The sequence below is a fragment of the Odocoileus virginianus genome, chromosome 6 (genome assembly GCF_023699985.2).
Source record: "Odocoileus virginianus isolate 20LAN1187 ecotype Illinois chromosome 6, Ovbor_1.2, whole genome shotgun sequence".
Classification (NCBI taxonomy): Eukaryota; Metazoa; Chordata; class Mammalia; order Artiodactyla; family Cervidae; genus Odocoileus; species Odocoileus virginianus.
The window spans coordinates 14,166,400-14,184,848 of NC_069679.1; the positions used below are offsets into that span (position 1 = coordinate 14,166,400).

The 18,449-nt window shown below is 43.4% G+C and overlaps 1 pseudogene; it reads right to left on the bottom strand.

The window, feature by feature from the left end:
• Positions 1 to 805: 805 nt before the first annotated feature.
• On the bottom strand, positions 806 to 1,476 carry LOC110129567 (WASH complex subunit 3 pseudogene; annotated as a pseudogene).
• Positions 1,477 to 18,449: the final 16,973 nt, after the last annotated feature.

Genomic DNA, 18,449 nt, shown 5'->3' on the forward strand with positions numbered 1-18,449 from the left:
CAGAATTTTAAGAAACTGAGAAATTAAACATTTCAGGAAGGCAGATCTGGGGAATAGAGTTCAGTATTGCAATTTCTGAATAGTGAGGCCTCCTGAATAAGCAATCAAAATCAAAGGCAAGAAATCAATAATTAAAGAAGCAATAATACATTTTTCCAGAACCAATAAGAGATTAGATTTGAAATAGAGAGGAGTCATATGGGCTAATAGAACATGTATGAACATTTGAAGAGTGACTTCTGTTTATAAAACAGTTCTATGCAATGACCACACGGGTTTTCTTTTTTATTTTATATATTTTTTTATTTTTTCCATTTATTTTTATTAGTTGGAGGCTAATTACTTTACAACATTGCAGTGGTTTTTGTCATACATTGAAATGAATTAGCCATGGATTTACATGTATTCCCCATCCCGGTCCCCCCTCCCACCTCCCTGACCACACGGTTTTTATTCCTCATTTTGTTAGTTACTTTCATACATCTTTCCTTTTGATCTTCCCAATAACTATATGAGGTGGACAGATATTATTAATCTCTCATTTTACTGATAGAAAATAACCTCTGAGAGGCTAAATAACTTACTAGGGATAAACTAGTTCTATCCCTTGTAAGTTAGAACTAGTGAGTGAAGAGTCCAAGGTTAAGTCCAGGTCTTGCTCTCCAAAGTGGGAGGGTCTTACACTTTTTTTTTTAATAAATGCTTTATTATTATTATTTTTTAACAGAGGAAGCTTGGTGGCAGATCTGTAGCCACTTGATGTTTTTATAACTAAGAATTATAGTTCGAGCTCTTTGTTATAGAATGTAAAGGTACACTAACACATGTATATATAATTGTTATGAAAGTTAAGCTTAGTCACTAAAAGAAGATTCGCTATCTGAACTTTCTTCTGTGTTTTTTTCACCTTTACTCTCAGGCACTGGAGCATCTGGCCTCTCAAGAAAATCTGGGTCTACTCCTTCTGATATCATTTTGTTTCTTATTGCCATCACTGGAGCACCCACTTGAACCATTCTGAGATATCTGGCATATCTTGGATCCTTGGCTACAGTTAAGATATTTTCTGGTGTCACTTCACTTTCCTGTGGTCCAGAGTCCTGTAAACTGTTCTGCGTGATTGCTCTGAAGTGGCTTCAGAATGTGTTCCATTTGTGATCTTAGTGACATTTACAGGAGATGCTCCAAATGTGACATCATCTAGGCCTGGGACAGATGATAACTTTGCATCTAAAATATTGAGAGTTGTTTCAATCTGCTGGATATGAAGAGAAAGATCTGCTAGTTTCTCCTCACAAATGGTAGAAAAGCCGTTGAGGGACTCTACAGTGCATTGCAAACTTGCTTAGAAATGCCACCAATCTTTTCTGTTGAATAGCTGGCACCTTAGTCAGGTCTATGCCTGAGCCCATGAAAGGAAGCCCATCCTCATCCATCTCCTCAGCGGCCGGGGGACCCAGGGCTCACCCCCAAACCCCTCCCTAGCCCAGCCCCCCCAACCCGGTAATAGCGTCCGAACGCCTCTCCTAGTCCCCTCTTACACACGTTTTAAAGAATAAGGAAAATACTGTTTGATGACAAGCAGAAAGAGAAGGTACTTTTAAAAGGATGAAACTTAGAAAGACTATTGCCTTTTCTAGTAACAAAAAAAAGAGCTTGGTGGATGTGGAACTCTAACATCAGAATGAGGGAGAGACAGTTCGTTCTTGACCTTACCAAACTGCCCTTCATGTGGGATGCAGCAGACTCATAAGCTCTATAAGTTCTTAGAAATCCAACCAGTCACCTTATTCCAACTCGCCTGGGGACTGCTTCTAATGAAAGTCTGCCTTAAACACAGAGACCTAACATAGTTGCAATTGATGCACCTATTGTATATTGACACATCATCATTGCCTGAAACTAAAAACCTGCTTAAAAAAATAAAATCTATTAATGACTCCCATCTCCCCCCAACAACTGCAGACTTGTGCATGTTGTATATGTGCAACTATGTACTGCTGTGTTTGCGGAGACGAGCAGCACTGTCTGGCGCGTGACTCTGACACTGGGCTCCTCTCTCAGTTGCCTGGCAGTGAGCCAGCTCTCAGACTCAATGTTCCCCCGGGGACTTGAAGTTTCCAGGGTCTGGAAACCGAGGCATCAGAGAATCCCCCTAGACAGTGGGCACCTACGATGAGAACTGCTTGGTGTGCATGTGAAAGTTGCTCAGTCATGTCCGACTCTTTTCAACCCCATGGACTATAGCCTGCCAGGCTCCTCTGTCCATTGTCTTGTCCCCAGGCAAGAATGTTGGAATGGGTAGCCATTTGCTTCTCCAGGGGAATCTTCCTAACCCAGGGATCAAACCCTGGATCTCTGCATTGTAGGCAGATTCTTTACCATCTGAACCGCCAGGGAGGGAAGGCCTTGGTGTGCATAAATAAAATGTTTAATCCCTCATGTGAAGACGCTTTTATACACATCTCATAAAACAGAGGGATGCCAGGGGTGGGTACAAGCTCTCTGGGGCTCTTCTCCTCAGCACATGTCTTTCACTGGGCCCCAGCACATCTCTGCAGGACACGGGAGGCGGACCCCGGGCCCCGCTGACCCTGCTCCTGTGAGTCCCACTCACACCAAGGGACACCAGTTGGTGTATATCCTGAGCCCTTCACGGAACACTTGTGCTGTCTTAGTTCAGATCCTGAGGAAATAAATGATTTCTGTGGCTAAGAGGACAAACTCTGTCCTGTGACTTGAAGTGTGGAAGTCCATTTCAGCTAGCAGAAGAGAATTTTCTGTTTCATCTCATAACACATGTGTTATCCCACTATCAGAATGAACAAAGCCCTGGAGTTAAATTTAAGGTAGAACAAGGATATTCTGAAGACCCTATGTAATAAGTGAAATGAAATATTAAGTGAAGTAAGTCAGACAAATATATGATACCACTTATATGTGGAATCTAAAAAATTATATAAATGAACTTGTTAACAAAACAGAAATAGACTCACAGACATAGAAACAAACATGGTTACCAAAGGGGATAGCAGGCAAGAAAGAGACAAATTAGGAGTTTGGGTATAACATATATACACTACTATATATAAGCTAGATAAACAACAAGGACCTACAATATGTTGTAATAACCTATAATGGAAAAGAAGCTGAAAAAGTATATGTATATATCTATATATCTATCTGAGTCATTTTCTGTATACCCAAAATAAACACATTGTAAATTAACTATAGTAAAATTTAAAAAATGGTTAAAAACTAAAGCAGCACAAGAATCTTTTGAAGACCTGTATAATAAGTTTCAACCATATCACCCCATTCACAGAATCTAAAAGATGGCTATTTACTTTTCTTACTATTTTCAAGGGGAAAGCTTTTTTTGGATCTCTTTCTCCTCAGGTCTCCCGAATAATGCAAGTATATTTTCTCTCTAATGGCATGAAGAGCGCCCCGCTTCTGCTGACTTTATTGATCAGGTTTGAGCTAATGGTAGATGTTTGTTTGAAGTAGATTTTTATATGTGTGTGTTTGAGGTAAAATTCATGCCAAGAGACAGGTGAAATAGTCCTCTGGGTTCTAGCTGTGACCAAGAAGGTTTTATCTTTCTCTCATTCCCCTTTCTTTTCTTTGGGAATGAAAATAACACTTAAATATCTTAGTTGGCTTTGTAGTTGGTCCAATTATTGGAGATCAAAAACATCTCATCAATTACATTACTGGGTTTAATATGACTACATTTATATAATTACAAGGACCAGTTATATTTAAAAAGACACTTATTTTTGATGAAAACCATAAAAGCTTATTAAAGCACTCTGATTTTCTTTTTTCTGGTAACTACTACCTGAAAATACCTCTGAATACTCTCTGTAAGGGAAAATATTTTGGAAAAATTATGTGAGAAGGTATAGAAATCACATACAAACAAAAAGAGCCAAGATATGTATGTGTGTGTATATTTGTGTATCTATATGTAGATAATACACACACATGTAGGGGCTTCCCTGGGGGCTCAGATGGGAAAGAATCTGTCTGCAATGAGGGAGACCCCTGTTGGATCCCTGGGATGGGAAGATCCCCTGGAGAAGGGAATGGCTACCCACTCCAGTACAGGACTTGATTGTGAAGGGTATGCTGGTATATTCAAGCCATTTCATAAGATCTTGGTATTATTCTGTGCAGTGGGCTTCCCAGGTGGCACCTGTGGTAAAGAATCCACCTGCCAATGCAGGAGACACAGAGGTGGGGTTCCATTCCTGGGTTGGGAAGATCCCCTAGAGTAGGAAATGGCAACTTAGTCCAGTATTCTTGCTTGGAAAGTTCCATGGACAGTGGAGCCTGGCAGGCTACAGTCCATGGGGTCGCAAAGAGCCAGACATGACTGAGCACACACGCACTGATGGCCGATGTGAAATCTCTCACCTCTCATACACACATATAACTGTATATAACTATATATAAAACTGTACATATGGACATGAGTTTGAGAAAGGTCTGGGAGTTGGTGATAGACAAGGAAGCCTGGCGTGCTGCAGTCCATGGGGTCGCAAAGAGGTGGACACGACTGAGCGACTGAACTGAACTGACATGTATTATATGCCATATACTTTTTTCCTTCTACTCCAAAATAGAGAATATTATTCTTGTCTTATATCCTCAGGAACAGTTAGTAATGACATGTTTCTAATGATCCCCTAGAAGTCTTGATAAAGTTGACTAAGGTTTGTTGTTCAGTTGCTAAATCATGTCCTACCCTGCAACCCTATGTACCGCAGTAGGCCAGGCTCCCTTGTCCTTCACCATCTCCCAGAGTTTGCTCAGGTTCACGTCCACTGAGTTGGTGGTGCTATCTGACCATCTCATCCTCTGCTGCCTCCTTCTCCATTTGCTTTCAATCTTTCCCAGCTGAAAGCCTAGCTTGAAGGATTTTGAGCATAACCTTACTAGCATATGAAATTAGCACAATTGCATGGTAGTCTGAATATTCTTTGGCATTTCCCTTCTTTGGGATTAGAATGAAAACTGACCTTTTCCAGTCTTGTGGCTACTGCTGAGTTTTCTAAATTTGCTGACATATTGACTGCAGCACTCTAACAGCGTCATCTTTTAGGATTTTAAATAGCTCAGCTGGAAAAGAGTAAGAACCTGTAATTAAGCTTTGTCTTGGTGGCATGAAATAAAGAAGGTGACATAGGATGCTGAGGGCAGGATCCACTAGCTCTTTCTCTACCCTGTGGTTCTATGTGATTCTTGCAAAGCCAGCCTTAGGCTGATGACAGTAGTGACAGCGATATTGAAGCTGGAGATGGATCAGAATGAGGCCTAGAGACTGAATTATCAAGAGCTCTGCGACCAGTGGCACAACAAGGGACAATGCTAGTCAACCCGTTCCTTTTAACAACTTCTAAGCATTAAAAAAATTTATTTTTTCCTGTGTTTTTCTGGCAGGAATGATTAGAATGTCCAGGATGGTAAGGCAAAGAGGAAAGTGGTAAAAGAGTATTTAATATAACGGGAGGCAAAAAAACCCCGAAATTCCTCTGTGGCCAGGTGGAGTTCTTCCAGCTCAATCTATGATAAAGGTGGTGGGCAATTGGGGATTTTCCTCCTGGACAATTATTATTATGCTACTGGGATCAGAAGCATTGATGCTGTGGATACCTTAGAAGAGGGTTATTTTTGCGAATCATTTGTAATGGGTTTTTATCTCTAGTTGTGAAAAACTTGATAACCAAATTTATAATACAGATGATTAAAAAGGCCTAAAAAACTTAAAAAAAATTATTTATTTGGCTGCACTGGGTCTTAGTTGTGACCTGCAGGAACTTTAGTTATGACACGTGAACACTTAGTTGTGGCACGTGGGAGTTAGTTCCCTGACCAGGGATCCAACCTGGGCCGTCTGCATTGGGAGCACAGAATCTTAGCCATTGGTCCACCAGGGAAGTCCATAAAAGGTCTAAAGCACTTTAATGGCAGAATTTGTTAAATCATGTAATACTAAATACCAGTATCTTGGTCTTCCCTGGCTCTGCGCTTGCAATGTAGAGGACATGGGTTTGATCCCTGGTCGGGGAACTGAGACCCCACATGCCATGTAGTACAGCCAAAAAAAAAAAAAGGACCTTTCTAATTCCGTGCCTAGCTTGGGCATATTGAGTGTGTAACCTGTGATCTGTCTGGACTGAAATAGACTGTGTTAAGATAGTATTTGGGAAGACACTTTTTTCTCCTGCCCACTATTAACCTGAAATTTTACTATAGTCATTTCTAGAAGATATTCAATAAAATTTTAGATTTATTGCAAGCATAGTTCAATATTTATTAATTTTCAGGGAAACCAAGGAGTGTGCTGGTCCAGAAAGGCTATGAAAATGGAGGGCTTTTAGCGTTGGCAAACAACGCTTATATAAGCAACTAGTTTAAACAACTATGAAAGGTTGTAATTTCATTTCAAAGGTCACCGAAATATCCAGTCCACATTGTTTGTTGGGAAGGAATTTCACACAGCATTGCCTGAGATGACAGACATGCAGGCTTCCAGGCCCAGTGAAAGTAACACATCTCAGAAGCAAATATCAGGGGCTGCAGTATAGCCAGTAATGGAAAAGCAAGATTTCACTCCCAAGCTACATTAGGGCTAATAACCAGAGGTGTGAATGGCACTGAGGCTTCAGGGGGGCCACCAGGTAACCAGGTTTGAATTTTGAGCTGCCCAAAGCCAGTGGTTTTTCTCCAATGCAGAAAAATATGCCCATTTCTTAGTTTGGGTACAATTTTTTTAAAAACTCCTTTTGACAAAAGGTTTTTTGACTTGAAATTGATTGAGAATGACTAAAGAACCCATCTGCAGGAGACATGAGACACAGGTTCCATCCCTGGGTTGGGAAGATCCCCTAGAGGAGTCTATGGCAACCCACTCCAGTATTCTTGCCTGAGAATCCCATGGACAGAGGAGCCTGGTGGGTTACAGTCCATGGGGGGTCACAAAGAGTTGGACATGACTGAAGCAACTTAGCACACAAGCATGCAAAGCAAAATAGCCTGGGATTCTGTTTCAACCTACACTGGTCTGACACCACCTGGTGTGCTGCAGTCCAATTCTGGTACTAACCCCCTGGAGTTCGTGCAGACCCCACCAGGTGGGAACTCAGTCCTCCAGAAGACTGCCCTCACTTCAGTTGCAAGACACACGTTGGGGGTTCCTAAGTCACCCACATTTTAGACCAACTAGCTATGAATCCAGGAGTTTCCCACACTTCCCTCAGTTTTGGTAATTCTCTAGAATAACTCATGGAACTCAAGAAAGTTTTATGATTACAGTTTTATTATAAAGGATACAGATCGGGAGCAGCCAGATGACAAGATACATGGGGTGAAGTTTGGGAGGGTCCCGAACACAGAGTTTCTCTGCTGCGCCCGGGGAACCAAGATGCCTCACCCTTCTGGCACATTGGTGTGTTCACCAACTAGGCTGCTCCCCTGAGCTCCAGGGTTCAGTTTTTATTGGGGCTTCATTGCATAGATATGATTGATTAAATCGTTGACCAGGTGACTGAATGCAGTCGCCAGTCCCTCTCCCCATTGTTGGAGTAGGACTGGACTGGTCATACATCATTTAAAATTCTGATCAGGTGGTTGGTCTTTCCTGTGACCAGCCCATCCTGAAGCTATTTAGGAGATCCTCAAGTCATCTTATTATTTTTTACCTCATCACACAGCATATGGAATCTTAGTTTCCAGACCAGGGATCAAACTTGTGCCCCCTGCGTTGGAAGCACAGAGTCCTAGCCACTGGACCTCCCAAGGAAGTTCCTGAGTCATCTTATTAATATAAACTTAAGTATGGCTCAGGGCCTCAGGAATAACAAATATACTTCTATCACTTGGGGAATTCCAAGAGTTTTAGAAGCTCTGTGCCATGAATCAGGGACAAAGACCAGACAAATTCTTTATTATACCATAGCATAGGAACACATGTAATGTGAGTATGTTTTGACATAACAAACTTCAAATGTTATATAGGGGATTCTGATACATTTCCCAAAATGGAACCAGGATGATCTTTTCAAGCCATGTCAGCCCCTGCTTGAAACCCTCAGGGCCCTCTTGATGATCTTAGAATAAAGAGTAAAATGCTTAACCAGGTCTCTGAGGTCCTGTGTGATATGACCCCTTGTGGCTATCCTCAGCTACCATACTCCATCTCCCTTGCTCCTAGGACCTGACATTTTAGTCTCCTGAATGTAGATTGATTGCTATGTTCCAATCATTCTGCTGGAAAGCTGTAAGAAATAGAAAATTAAGTAAAATTTCCCTGAGCACATACAGCTAGTTAGTAAAACAGTGGAATTAGAATACCAAACTCCTGACCTCATAGTTAACGATCCTGTCTAGTCTGCCTCCAAATTGGCTCACATTTGTGAGCAAATGAATAGAAAATTTGTGTTGACTGTCTTTCCACCTATCAAAGTATGTGGAACCACAGCAAACGTTTTCCTATTAGTTTCACCTCATTAGATTCTTGGACTGCAGGAATGGGAAGAAGCAATTAATAGCAATGCACTCAAATTTTCTTAACTTTCCCCTTCAGAGGTTCTGAGCAAAGAGACAAAAACCCAGCTCACCCGAAGGCTCCAATTAAAGGGAACTTGACTGTATACCCAGATGTTAAAATTGCTGACAATCACCTGAAGTTTCTCCCTTCCATGTCCTCTTTGTGAAAAATGGCTGGTGAATTCATCTGTACTAGACACTGATGTGTTCAGGCCTTCAGTTTTTATTAAAATCAATGAGAAAAAGACCTTGGTTTACCCACCTAAAATAAGAAGGTGTTCTAAAACTCTCTTATTATGAAGGACTTGTTTATGGACACCCAAAAGATTCCACAGAAGATAAAGTACAGATAGAATTTAGGGAAGATGGGAGATCAAGTTTAGGGTTGTATGAAATTTTAAAAAAGCATACAGAGAAAGTTTACAGCTTTCCTAGTAGGTCAAAGAGATGACTGAATTCTCAGTCATCTTGTTCTTTCACCAACAGTCCTCATGTTGAAAAGAATAAAATGGAGATGATTAACCGCAAAATAGGCAGGTCATCTGACCAAGAGGAAGAATCACCATCTGCTAAGAAGACCTGTCCTAAATCTTTTGCATCTCCTCTAAGGTTTAAAGACATTTGTCTTTTCCATCGGACTTCTCCCGTGTCCTCACTCAAGCCTTCCTGACATAGACACTTGCTTCCTGATTCCACATTCACACAAATCGACTGGTACTGTGTTTCATGACTTGGAAGAATTTTTCTCTTTTTAATGAGGATGCACTCAGGATAAGATCTGCAACAGCAGCAGTTTTAGAATTAATCATTCCGCTTGTTCGTGTTTAAAGCTCAAGTTAATAACTCCTTCAAAATAAATCTCAAAACCAAGTGGACCAACTGTAATCAAAATTCTGGTGCACAACCCCGTGCACCACAAACCACTGCCTTTCCCAGGTGTGCTCCTGAATCGTTATGTATTGTTTTCTCAGTTTGTTTGCATCATTAATAGAGACAGGTGCAAAAAGCAGCTCAGCTCTTTTCCTCTGTTGGCTCCTGCTCTGGGTGTCTTCTTTTTGCCCTTCCAGACTCACTTTCCACCCATCCACTCCCAGACAGAGAGGCTGGCCCATATGGACGTCATGAACATACTTTGATGGGTTCTGGCTTCTGGTTGGGTTCGGCTGCTGTTGGCATCAGCAGGACATGGAGATGGAGGGCGCAGAGGGAGGTGGAGATATTTATTACACCCACATGTTCCCTTCTAACTCAAGAGGGATGCCTGCATCCCACTTCCTCTGGGTGGCTCTTTCCTATAGCTACTCTCTGGGTGCTCCAAATCTCCCTTTCTAAGACTCTTCAAGCCAGAAGTATCCATTGTTGGATCCTGCAAAATTCAAAAATTTCAAATTCAAATCCCCAAAGTCTTCCAAACCAGAAGTTATCCAATGATGATCTCCTCCAAAAGTGAGTCACACACACAAAAAACAAATACGAGCCATAAGTCTAGCCTAGAGACAGCTAGTGATTGACACTTGGGTGCCTCTCGCAATGCCTTTGGGGTCCACGGAGCTGGTCTTAGTCTGTAAAATGAGTGGAATAAGTCACATTTACTTTCCTCTATAGGAGGAGAAGGAGAGAAGGTCCTATTTGTTCCTCCTTGATGCCCTGATGGGCAAGGTTTTATCACGTGGGACAGAGCCTGGGGGCTCTGGGGCCTGAAGAAGTGGGAGTGTTGCACTTGTGTGGACATAGCTGAAGTTCCTTCCCTCGCCTGAAGGGGTCAGCAAAGGCCCAGGAAGGGTGGAGACACCTTGCCTCCCAGGAGGGAGAAAATTCCAAGCAGGTCCTCAGCTCCCAGGGGATAGCCCCTAACTAGCCACTTTGTGCTTTTTCTGCCGGGGCAGGGACGGATTCTCCCACACGGCTCCCCTAACTTCTCAGAGATGCTGGCGCTGGCCCTAGCTGTTGAAGAATGAGAGGTCTACCTGGAATACAGGAATGGGAGTGGGCCTGCAGGTCCAGATTGAGGAGGGCCACCAGGGTGTAGAATCCCCCAGCTCAGCCTTCTTGGACATTTTCCTTGGGTTGTCTGCACCCCATCCAAAGCCTGTAATCAAGCCATCAAAACTAGTAGGATGATTTCCGCATTAAATGAAATTATGGATGAAGAATGGGAATGGAGGAAACAGACTTAATGGTTCTAATGTTTTTTCCCAACCTTTCACTTCACAATAAAGTGCAGTCATCTGATTCCTTGTTTGTGTGCAGGGAAAATGATGACTCCTCTGAGAAGCTCTTAGCAATACTCGTTTTCTTCCTTGTTCCCTTATGTCTACTGGGTGGGTTCAAGCAGGAGAAACCATGATAGAGATGGGCGGTAAGTCACAGTCTGCCCCTTAGGTGAGCTTCTGGTTTCCTCCCAGTTTCACTGCTTGCCATATGTGTAGTAGTCAAAAATATTTAATTTTTAATTACAGGAGTGTGACAAGAATACAATATTATTATTAAAAAACAGAGAAAAGACAAAAACTTCATTTTACCTGACTCCTCCATTCTACTCCCTTTCTCAGAAGTATCTATCATTGTTGATTTGGGAAATATCCTTCTCTGTATATGTTGTGGTTTGAAAATATGTCCACAGTTATTTGATACTACTTCTTCAAAAGGTGAAGCCTAACTCCCCTCACCTTAAGTGTAGGAGGTACTTAGTGACTTGCTTTTTAAAGTATAGATTGTGGCAGAAGTAGTGATTTGTGGTGTCTGAGATTGGGATTGGAATGATGTTGAGTTTTCCCCCTCATTCTAGATCTCTGGGACCACCTGCTCTGGGGAAAGCCAGCTACCATGTTGTGAGGTAGACCTAAGGAGAGGCGCATATTGTGGGGAACTGAGGCCTCCTGCCAACAGCCATATGATTGAGCCATAAAGAAATTGTTGTAATAGATTCTGAGGCTGGTGAGGGCACAGGCTCCATGAAGTCAAGGTTCCGTGTTCCTGGAAATGAGCAGAGGACAGAACACATAATCCCCAGGGACATTTTTCTATTGCCAAAGAGTACCTAGAGTTTACATAACAGTGACTAGTCCCAGAGCTTCGGTTATGTGGTGGTTGCTTACATTTGCTGCCCAAATCACCCTTCAGGATAAGAACACTTATTATCTCAACTGCTGGGAGTGCAGCTGGCAGAAAGTCCTCAACAATCAACACCCTTAGGGATTTCTGAAGAGAGCCAAAGAGAAGCCCGCTTCCGGCAGCCCACGTCCAGTGGTAGATGAATGAATGGTATGGAGCCCAGGCCTCTCACTCCAGCTCAGGGGAGTTCTGAAGGGTCACCCCATCCTCAGAGCTCCCTGCAGGACTGACTGAGATGTTCCAGTGAGACTGCATTCAGCTAGACCTTATCCTTTGTCCAACCCTACTCCCCTCTCTTCCCTTTCCCAGGTGTTGGTATCAAAAGCAATCCCCAGCAAACCTCCTACATGTTAATCTCTGTCTCAGAGTTGGCTTCCTGGGAAACTCAAGCAGGGATGGTGGGCACCAGGGTGTTCTAAAAAAGCAGATGATGGCATAGAGTTTTAGAACTGGATTACTGGCCACCCAGCTGGCATCACTGTTTGGAGTGATTCTCCTTTTGGGAATGAAATGGCAAGGTTTTTATTTTATTTTTTTAAACTTTTTATTTTGTATTGGGGTATATAGCAAATCTGAGAAGGCAATGGCACCCCACTCCAGTACTCTTGCCTGGAAAATCCCATGGACGGAGGAGCCTGGTAGGCTGTGGTCCACGGGGTCGCTAAGAGTCGGACACGACTGAGCAACTTCACTTTCACTTTTCACTTTCACGCACAGGAGAAGGAAATGGTAACCCACTCCAGTATTCTTGCCTGGGAAATTCCGCAGACAGAGGAGCCTGGCAGGCTACAGTCCATGGGGTCACAAGAGTCAGACACAACTCAGTGACTAAACCACCCCCATAGCCAATTAACAAAGTTGTGGTAGTTTTAGGTGAACAGTGAAAGGACTCAGCCATACATATATATGTGTCCATTCTCCTTCAAACTCCCCTCCCATCCAGGCTGTGAAATGGCGGGTTTTTAAAAAGCTATTTATACCTTTCTGTAGTATTTGACTTATTTAATTACATCCAAGTATCATATTGCTGTTGTTTCCTGACCTGCATATAGGTTTCTCAAGAGGCAGGTCAGGTGGTCTGGTATTCCCATCTCTTTCAGGATTTTCCACAGTTTATTGTGATCCACACAGTCGAAGGCTTTGGCATAGTCAATAAAGCAGAAATAGATGTTTTTCTGGAACTCTCTTGCTTTTTCAATGATCCAGCAGATGTTGGCAATTTGATCTCTGGTTCCTCTGCCTTTTCTAAAACCAGTTTGAACATCTGGAAGTTCACAGTTCACGTATTGCTGAAGCCTTGGAAGGAATTATGAACAACCTAGATAGCATATCTAGAGACATTATTTGCCAACAAAGGTCCGTGTAGTCAAGGCTATGGTTTTTCCAGTGGTCATGTATGGATGTGAGAGTTGGACTGTGAAGAAAACTGAGCACTGAAAAATTGATGCTTTTGAACTGTGGTGTTGGAGAAGATTCTTGAGAGTCCCTTGGACTGCAAGGAGATCCAACCAGTCCATCCTAAAGGAGATAAGTCCTGGGTGTTCGTTGGAAGGACTGATGCTGAAGCTGAAACTCCAATACTTTGGCCACCTCATGCAGAGTTTACTCATTGGAAAAGACCGTGATGCTGGGAGGGATTGGGGGCAGGAGGAGAAGGGGATGACAGAGGATGAGATGGCTGGGTGGCATCACCGACTCGATGGGCATGAGTTTGAGTAAACTCCGGGAATTGGTGATAGACAGGGAGGCCTGGCGTGCTGCAATTCATGGGGTTGCAAAGAGTCAGACACGACTGAGCGACGGAACTGAACTGAACTGACTGATCATATTGTTTTCATTTGTAAATGGTTAGTAGAAAATGTCTGAGATGTGGTATTATAAGCCATTTAAATTTTATTCTTTACATTTTTTGTTTTAAAAATAAAATGATTGAATGAGGTTTAAGAATATTCAGAAATCAGGAAAAGAATTGGGGAGTGGGTTACTATTTTGTTCCTATCTTTGGGGTGCAAATATTTGTCAGTTAGATTCTAAAACTTCAGACAAAGCACCCTGGTGGAGAATCCATTTGTGTGTCATCACCTGGCAACTTCTCCAGCCCTCACCCACCACCTCAACCTTCCCAGTAAGAGGAGCCACCTCCTAGTGGGTTATGTGTGGGTATAAAATGTGTGTGTGTGTGTGTGTGTGTGTGTGTGTGTGTGTTGAGTAGTGTGGAGAAAGAACGCCCTTTCCCCTGGGTTACACCTGTTCAAAACAGCCCTGAGCCCTTGGTGGGGTGCGTAAACCTGATTTGGGGCTGACAGGGTCAGGGCAGTTTCTGGCATCAGCTGAGTCCTCTTTCCACCGCTTCTACCTCCTTCTCTCCCTGCACGATTCTCTCTCAGGGGCCACATCAGTGGTCCTGCCAGCTGGGCTTGATCAGGGCAACTCTAGCTCCTCAGAGATTCTGTAGGAACCTTGGTTGTCAAAGGGATTCAGCTTCCTTCCTCTTAGGAGTTATGCTGCTGTGCAAATGTGTAGGAACAAAGAGAGATCTGCTGGGATGCCTGCAAGCATCCAAGAACCATGTTTTATATCCTAGTGGATAATACATCAGGGGAGGGCTAGCGGGGCACTGTTTGTCTACAGAGTCTGAATCCAGGCCCTCATTCAGTTTAATATCCTTTATTGGTTTAACAATAATTCACTAAGGGAGGAATCGCTCCATTGTTCCTGTTACATTTCTGATAACCAGTTAGATTCAAGATAAAATTGTTAGGTTTGGTCAGTGCCCTCAGGTTCCATCTCTCTTTGTCTCCCAGGGAATGCCAAGCCTTCCCGGGGAGTATCAATTCCTCAGGGGCCCTGAGGGAAGGTTAGTGATTCTGTATCCCCCGCATTTTGGTTCAGACACAGGAAATGTAACTGGACAGTGTGTGGGGCTGGAGAAGGGAATAGTTCTTCCTTCGAAGTTCTAAGCCAGAACTTCACGACTCTGCATTTGACGGTGGAACACAGGTCCTGCTGTGGGATTGGTTGTTTTCTGTTTGGGGATTAGTGTGGCTACTGGTTTCTCTTCACATCTCATTTGGAGATGCTAAGGGTGTGCCTCTGATCCAAGCTCCCTTAATTATCCTAATGATTCAATAGGAATTTATCAGGTAGCCGCTATGTGCTGGCCAAATGACCCCAGACTGCCTTCAGTTTAGAAAGGTTATATGCCATTGCTAAACAACATCACTGCAGTGAAAAAACTGAGGCAGGTGTCTAGGGGTGGAGAAGGGCATCCAAGAACCTGTTTATAGCTTCAATGCCCTCAGGGCATGAAGCCACAGGATAGCTAGGATGGACCTGGAAGGACTGGGTTAAGTTCTAAATAGGAGGAATAAAGAAATCTACTCAACTCATATCCTGGGTGACTTCTGGAAATAGCCTCCTGGGTCTAGTGCTTCAGTGCCCTGGTGGGTAGCTGTCCATTGTCATATTCTGGCATCTCAGTCTCTGCATGAGCATCTCCCCTAAAGCTGTTCTTCCTCCTGAAGGTGGTGGCAGGTAGTACGCCCTGGGAAGTCATAGCCTTTGTGGCCTGGGGAGGCCATAGCCTTTGTGAGTAGGAGGGAGTTAGCCAGAAGGAGAAGTCATGGCTATCTTAGAGACAGTCTCCAGGAAGGCGAGAGGCTATGAGGAGGCTGTTGCCCCTGACTCAGACTTGCGTAGGGAGTCCAATTCCTTCCTTTTTCTGGGCTTCAGGGAGTCTATGCTTGAGATCACTACTAGAGATGGGGAAAAGTGACTGCCTGACCCTCCCCCTCCATATTCACTTATGGTAATCGGGCGGGCTGTTAGGTTAGGTAATAGTTCAGTTCAGTTCAGTTGCTCAGTCCTGTCCAACTCTTTGCAACCCCATGAATCGCAGCACTCCAGGCCTCCCTGTCCATCATGAACTTCCAGAGTTTACTCAAACGCATGCCCATCAAGTCGGTGATGCCATCTCATCCAGCCATCTCATCCTCTGTCGTCCCCTTCTCCTCCTGCCCCCAATCCCTCTCAGCATCACGGTCTTTTCCACAAGTCAACTCTTCGCATGAGGTGGCCAAAGTATTGGAGCTTCAACTTCAGCATCAGTCCTTCCAATGAACACCCAGGACTTATCTCCTTTAGGATGGACTGCTTGGATCTCCTTGCAGTCCAAGGGACTCTCAAGAGTCTTCTCCAACACCACAGTTCAAAAACATCAATTTTTCGGTGCTCAGTTTTCTTCACAGTCCAACTCTCACATCCATACACAACCACTGGAAAAACCGTAGCCTTGACCAGACAGACCTTTGTTGACAAAGTAATGTCTCTGCTTTTTAATATGCTATCTAGGTTGGTCATAACTTTCCTTCCAAGGAGTAAGCGTCTTAATTTCATGGCTGCAGTCACTATCTGCAGTGATTTTGGAGCCCAAAAAAATAAAGTCTGACACTGTTTCCACAGTCTCCCCATCTATTTCCCATGAGGTGATGGGACCAGATGCCATGATCTTAGTTTTCTGAATGTTGAGCTTTAAGCCAACTTTTTCACTCTCCTCTTTCACTTTCATCAAGAGGCTTTTTAGTTCTTCTTCACTTTCTGCCATAAGGGTGGTGTCATCTGCATATCTGAGGTTATTGATATTTCTCCTGGCAATCTTGATTCCAGCTTGTGCTTCCTCCAGCCCAGCATTTCTCATGATGTACTCTGCATATAAGTTAAATAAGCAGGGTGACAATATACAGCCCTGACATACTCCTTTTCCTATTTGGAACCAGTCTGTTGTTCCATGTCCAGTTCTAACTGTTGCTTCCTGACCTGCATATAGGTTTCTCAAGAGGCAGGTCAGGTGGTCTGGTATTCCCATCTCCTTCAGAATTTTCCTCAGTTTATTGTGATCCACACAGGCGAAGGCTTTGGCGTAGTCAATAAAACAGAAATAGATGTTTTTCTGAAACTCTCTTGCTTTTTTGATGATTCAGTGGATATTGGCAATTTGATCTCTGGTTCCTCTGCCTTTTCTAAAACCAGCTTGAACATCTGGAAGTTCTCAGTTCACATATTGCTGAAGCCTGGCTTGGAGAATTTTGAGCATTACCTTACTAGCGTGTGAGATGAGTGCAATTGTGCGGTAGTTTGAGCATTCTTTGGGATTGCCTTTCTTTGGGATTGGAATGAAAACGGACCTTTTCTAGTCCTGTGGCCACTGCTGAGTTTTCCAAATTTGCTGGCATATTGAGTGCAGCACCTTCACAGCATCATCTTTCAGGATTTGAAATAGCTCAGCTTGAATTCTATCACCTCCACTAGCTTTGTTCATAGTGATGCTTTCTAAGGCCCACTTGACTTCACATTCCAGGATGTCTGGCTCTAGGTGAGTGATCACACCATTGTGATTATCTGGGTCATGAAGATCTTTCTTGTACAGTTCTTCTGTGTATTCTTGCCACCTCTTCTTAATATCTTCTGCTTCTGCTAGGTCCATACCATTTCTGTCCTTTATTGAGCCCATCTTTGCATGAAATATTCCCTTGGTATCTCTAATTTTCTGGAAAAGATCTCTAGTCTTTCCCATTCTGTTGTTTTCCTCTATTTCTTTGCATTGATTGCTGAGGAAGGCTTTCTTATCTCTCCTGGCTATTCTTTGGAACTCTGCATCCAAATGGAAATATCTTTCCTTTTTTCCTTTGCTTTTCGCTTCTCTTCATTTCACAGCTATTTGTAAGGCCTCCTCTGACAACCATTTTGCCTTTTTGCATTTCTTTTCCATTGGGATGGTGTTGATCCCTGTCTCCTGTACAATGTCACAAACCTCCATCCATAGTTCATCAGGCACTCTGTCTATCAGATCTAGTCCCTTAAATCTATTTCTCACTTCTACTGTATAGTCATAAGGGATTTGATTTAGGTCATACCTGAATGGTCTAGTGGTTATCCCTACTTTCTTCAGTTTAAGTCTGAATTTGGCAATAAGGAGTTCATGATCTGAGCCACAGTCAGCTCCCAGTCTTGTTTTCGCTGGCTGTATAGAGCTTCTCCATCTTTGGCTGCAAAGGATATAATCAATCTGATTTTGGTGTTGACCATCTGGTGATGTCCATGTGTAGAGTCTTCTCTTGTGTTGTTGGAAGAGGGTGTTTGCTATGACCAGTGCGTTCTCTTGGCAAAACTCTATTAGCATTTGCCCTGCTTCATTCCGTACTGAGCGGCTGCTGCATGGACACAGGAGGGCCGAGAGGAGCTACTCCACGTTCAAGGTCAGGAGGGGCGGCTGTGAGGAGATACCCCTCGTCCAAGGTAAGGAGCAGTGGCTGCACTTTGCTGGAGCAGCCGTAAAGAGATACCCCACGTCCAAGGTAAGAGAAACCCAAGTAAGATGGTAGGTGTTGCGAGAGGGCATCAGAGGGCAATACACTAAAACCATAATCACAGAAAACTAGCCAATCTGATCACAGGACCACAGCCTTGTCTAACTCAATGGAACTAAGCCATGCTGTATGGGGCCACCCAAGTTGGACGGATCATGGTGGAGAGGTCTGACAGAGTGTGATCCTCTGGAGAAGGGAATGGCAAACCACTTCAGTATTCTTTCCTTGAGAACCCCATGAACAGTATAAGAAGGCAAAATGATAGGATACTGAAAGACAAACTCCTCATGTCAGTAGGTGCCCAATATGCTACTGGAGATCAATGGAGAAATAACTCCAGAAAGAATGAAGGGATGGAGCCAAAGCAAAAACAATACCCAGTTGTGGATGGGACTGATGACAGAAGCAAGGTTC